This window comes from Berghia stephanieae, chromosome 15 (genome assembly GCF_034508935.2).
Source record: "Berghia stephanieae isolate SIO BIC M18660-M18661 chromosome 15, UCSD_Bste_1.3, whole genome shotgun sequence".
Taxonomy (NCBI): domain Eukaryota; kingdom Metazoa; phylum Mollusca; class Gastropoda; order Nudibranchia; family Aeolidiidae; genus Berghia; species Berghia stephanieae.
The window spans coordinates 6391312-6397337 of record NC_088374.1 but is presented as its reverse complement, the minus strand read 5'-3'; positions in this window follow the sequence as shown (position 1 = coordinate 6397337).

Sequence of the window (6026 nt, the reverse complement as noted above, 5' to 3'; positions counted from 1 at the left end):
CCTTTCTACTGTATATATGCAGCCCCTTTCTAGTGTGATATCCAGATTCAATCTGAGTTATCATTTTTATGCAGATGATACGCAAATATATGATTCAGCGCCCCTTAGTAATTTACAGTTCTTAATACAACGAATTACGAGATGTTTTAATGAGATTAAATCTTGGATGTACCACAATAAGTTAAAATTAAATGATAGTAAAACTGAGATTTTAATGTGTTGAAGGTCGAGTATCCTTAAACAGGCAAATAAATCACCTATTACTCTCGGAAATAGCACAATAGAATTTTCAAATAAAGCAAAAAACCTTGGCGTCATCATTGATAAAGATCTTTCCACGACAAGCCACGTGAATAACACCATACAATCTATGTACATAGAAATGAAAAAAATAAGCAAAATTCGTAATTTAATACCGAAGCATATAACAGAACTTTTAATTAATTCCCTGGTTTTATCTAAATTGGACTATTGTAACTCCCTTTGGGCGAATTTAGCTAAAGACAAAATTAGCAAACTTCAAGTTGCTCAAAATAACGCAGCCAGGCTCATTGTACGCAATAACAAAAAATACCCGTCAGCAACTCTTCTTCTCCGTGAGTTACATTGGCTTCCTGTTGAAAAAAGAGTTGCCTATAAGATTTGTACTGTTGTCTACAAATCCCTGAGCACGAACAGTCCCTCCTATATTAAAGACCTTCTAAACATATATGTCCCCAATAGAAACTTGAGGTCAAGCAATGACCAATCAATCCTTGTCAAACCTAAGCCATTGCGTAAAATAGGTGAACAGTCTTTTCAATTTTCGGCCCCCCATTTTTGGAACTCTCTCCCGTCACATGTGAGATGCTCGGATTCGTTGACAACGTTCAAATCTCGCTTAAAGTTTTATCTTTTTACGTCATAATGTTGCAATATTATTTTCATATTTTGTTGTTGTTAAATTGAATTCGTATCACGTTTCCTTCACACTTGTCTCACTGTAATATGTTTTGTTTTATATCACTGTAAAGCGCTTAGAGCCTGTGACAACGGAGTAAAGCGCTATATAAATGCCATTTATTATTATTATTATTATTATTATTATTATTATTATTATTATTATTATATTATTATTATTATTATTATTATTATTATCATTATTACCATCATTGATATTATTATTATTATTATCATTATTACAATTATTGTTATTATTATTATTATTATTATTTATTATTTATTATTATTATTATTATTATTATTATTATTATTATTATTATTATTATTATTATTATTATTATTATTAAATTTTTATTATTTTATTATTATTATTATTATTATTATTATATTATTAATTATTATTATTATTATATTATTATTATTATTATTATTATTATTATTATTATTATTATTATTATTATTATTATTATTATTATTATTATTATTATTATTATTATTATTATTATTATTATTAAATTATTATTATTATATTATTATTATTTATTAATTATATATTATTATTATTATCATCATCAAACTACCAAGACACGCTGGAAAATATGGGAAACCAGAGGTACCAGTCAAAGATAAAGATGGGAAAACTATTTTTAGAAAAGAGGGTCAATCTAAGCGGTGGAGGGAACATTTCAACTGCCTTCTGAACAGACCATCGCCAGACAGCCCGTCGGAAATTTTGCCTGCAAGGAATGAGCTACCAATTAGCTGTGATCCACCATCGATAGCAGAGATTGTGGATGCCATTAACAAGATGAAAAGGGGGAAAGCTGCTGGACCAGACCAGATTCCACCGGAGGCTTTAAAAGTGATGCTGAAAGAAATGCTGAGGGCCTGCACCCACTGTTTGAGAGAATCTGGAATGACGGGATATTCGCAGTTCTTAATTTGTGAGTACTAACAATATTTTTTAAAGAGCATATTATATTGATACATCTAACAGAATGTTTGACATGTCACACTATTAACAATTTCTTGTGAAGTCACCGATGGTTAAATTAAATTTTCAATTTTGGAATTGACAATTAAAAGAAATGACATGCAGTTCAGAACGGATATATTGACAAAAGTTATATCGATATCACATCAAAGTCCCGTTTCTTCGGTATATAACATTAGTAATTAAAATTTGCCTATATCGAAATAAATTTAAAGAACAAGACGGTTAAATCGACGTTGCTTACCATTGATACACACAATAATTTGTCTAAAATATGAATACACTTTATATACGGTCAAGATGTCCTGCAGTGAGGAAAGACACAAGAGCCACTTAAAATTTCAATATATCAATATATCACGATGTAAAGTAAAGTAAAAGTCAAAGAAGATGCGACATAATTGTTCAATGACATCCAGTGAAAAGCCATTGATCATAACCGTAATTTCAGCAATCAAGTCTCGTCCCAAGCCGTGTCAGCTTTTCTCCGTACTGACACCAATAATGGAATTCCTGATATCAATATTACACGACTTTCAACAAATAGCCTGATAAGAAACACATCAACCACTATGTGTGAGGCTGTTTATCTGTCTCTGTTGCTGCCCTGGCCCATCCAGGTCTCAGTGTTGGTAAATGAGGCAGATTTCTTAGCCCCCTTCCCCGCCTCCCCAAAAAATCACTTTCTCATTTTCTCATGTATGCAATACAAACAGAATGTTTGACATGTCACCAAGGAATTTACCCAATGGAAACCGTACGGTGCTCTTATTGGCTAACCAACCAGCGGCCTCGATGAGAAAAATATCCGCCATTTTGATGTTGGCTGGGAATCGCGTTACTATAGTAAACAAGCGCTGATCGGCCGTTCATGAAAACAAGTTGCTGCTCGCTCGTTTAACTCAAAATTATTCAAAACGATCTCTCTAAAATGATATAAATGTGACTTCTTAAGGTTTTCTTCACGGTCAAAACCACACAACATTCTATTAATGATTACGTCCGAGGCAAAAAGGAATATTGACAGGTCGACCGAGAGTTGAACTCGTGAGACGACAAACATCAATGCGAAGTGTAGCGAGAGTCAAGCTATTGTTTGTCTTGTCCTATTCTATATAGAGAAAAGGATAAATAGTATAGCCTCGTGTGTGAGTGGTTGCGTGTCATAGTCTTGTTTTTAAATTGTTTCTGTTGTTTATGTGTGTAGTGATGACTCTCTCACACTCAATTTCAATGCCGAAAGAGGAATTCCCGCACACAAGAAAGGGGAATTGGGCTGGTATTTGGCATACATATTGTAGTATAGTATCTAGTTCTAAATAGATAACTGATTAGAATTATATTATGATATATAAACACAATGCCAAATACAATTCCGAAGTTTCCTTATTTCAAATGAAGTAAAGCTCCAAAACCTAATGGTAGTGATTGTAGTACTGAGTGTTAGTGAGGTGATGTGGTGTTGGTGGTGGTTGTAGTTGTAGTAGTAATAGTGATGATGATGTGGTGGTGGTGATGATTGTAGTTGTAGTAGTAGTGGTAGTGATGATGATGTGGTGGTGGTTGTAGTAGTAGTGGTAATGATAATGATATGGTGGTGGTGGTGGTTGTAGTAGTAGTGGTCGTGATGATGATGTGGTGGTGGTGTTTGTAGTAGTAGTGGTAATGATGCGGCTATGTGGTCTAGTAGTATGACACTCGCTTCCGGATCGGAAGGTCCTGGGTTCGAGCCTCGCGCTCGGCTCATAGTTGAGTCCTTGGAAAAGGCTCTTTACTCACATTCTCTCACCGTACTCAGGTGTAAAATGAGTACCTGGCCGTTAACAGAGTTGTCTTTGTCCGAAAAAAAATAATATCGCCTAACAGGCGTCATGTCCCGTCCTACATGTTAAATGTTGACCAGGGACCCCTTGTAAAGCGCTTTGAGCACATTTAGTAGATATTGCACTATATAAAGCTCAATTTAAAAAAAAAATATTTCAATGATGATGATATGGTGGTGGTGGTTGCAGTAGTAGTAGTGGTAGTGATGATAATGTGGTGGTGGTTGTAGTTGTAGTAGTAGTGATAGTGATGATGATGTGGTGGTGGTTCTAGTAGTAGTGGTAGTGATGATGATGTGGTTGTGGTGGTTGTAGTAGTAGTTGTAATGGTGATGATATGGTGGTAGTGGTGGTTGCAGTAGTAGTGGTAGTGATGACGATGTGGTTGTGGTGGTTGTAGTAGTAGTGGTAATGGTAATGATATGGTGGTAGTGGTGGTTGTAGTAGTAGTGGTAATGGTAATTATATGGTGGTGGTTGTAGTAGTAGTGGTCGTGATGACGATGTGGTTGTGGTGGTTGTAGTAGTAGTGGTAGTGATGCTATTGTGGTGGTGGTTGTAGTAGTTGAGGTAGTGATGTGGTGGTGGTTGTAGTAGTAGTGGTGGTGGTGGTTGTGGTAGTAGTGGTAATGATGATGATATGGTGGTTGCAGTAGTAGTGGTAGTGATGACGATGTGGTTGTGGTGATTGTAGTAGTGGTAGTGATGATGATGTGCTGGTGGTGGTGTAGTAGTAGTGGTAGTGATAATGATGTGGGGCTGGTGGTTGTAGTAGTAGTGTTAGTGATGATATTGTGGTGGTGGTTGTAGTAGTAGATGATGTGGTGGTTGGAAAACACATTACAGGTTATTATAATACATGATTACACACATTCTCTAACTTCATTTTTTGACAGCTTCGTTGTGCCATAAATATACGCAACAGTTCTGAAACATTTTATTGTGGATTTTGATATTGTTTGTTGTTTTTCTTGTGTCGTTATGTTGACATAGATACCGAATGAATGGTAATTACTACATTCTCAGCCAACAACAAAATGGCGCTGAATGCTTTCATTGGTGGACACTTTTTAGGCTTCGTACGTATTCTCTTTCGTTTAATTCTATGCATGTCACACAATTATCAATTTATGATGAAGTCACCGATGGTTAAAATACATTTCTATTTTGGAAAGGACGATTTAAAGGACTGATATACCGTTCAAATTCAATATTATCGGCAAGGTCAACGCCACTTCTACTGGTATTCAGTCTCGATTCCATTCGACAATAGTTAAATTATAGAAGACGCCATTGTTGCGGATGTGGAGTCAGATGAGGAGAGTACACCATTGGACCAGTTTCCACCCATACCACAAGAGCAGCTATCAAGACCCTACACTGTTGTGCACAGCACCCTCAAGAGGGCAATTCCTTATTTTACGTCCTTGTTAGTGCTGAGGAAAAGGCCCTTAAAAATATTCTTTGCCTTCAGAGACAGACCATAATAACAGACTTCGTTAAATAAAATGAAAGTAATCAATTTCAAAATCGTCACCTGATCATCAATATTGAGTTCCCTTGCTATTATCTCGCATTTTCCCAGTTGTTTCCTATATGTTTTTTTTTGTTTTTTTTTTTTTGAATGACTTATAATCGACATCACGCTTTTATCGATATTTTATCACGGTCCCGTCGATGTCGATTTATTCGTTCTCTCGATATATATATATATATATATATATATATATATATATATATATATATATATATATAAATATATATATATATATATATATATATATATATATATATATATATATTATATATATATATATGTGTGTGTGTGTGTGTGTGTGTGTGTGTGCGAATTATTATTTTAATATTTACCACAAGGTTGGAGTCAGTCTACATCGATGTTTCAGGCCTTTTCAGCCATCGTCAGGACTGTGTGTTACATAAGTTTTTTCAACAAGCAACAACACACAACAAACCAAACTCAAGTAATACACAGTCCTGACGATGGATGAAAAGGCCTGAAACATCGATGGAGACTGACTCCGACATTGTGGTAAATGTTAAAATAATATATATATATATATATATATATATATATATATATATATATATATATATGATATATATATATATATATATATATATATATATATATATATATATATATATATATATATATATTATATATATATATATAATATTATATATATAATATATATATATATTATATATATATATATATATAGATAGATAGATAGATAGATAGATAGA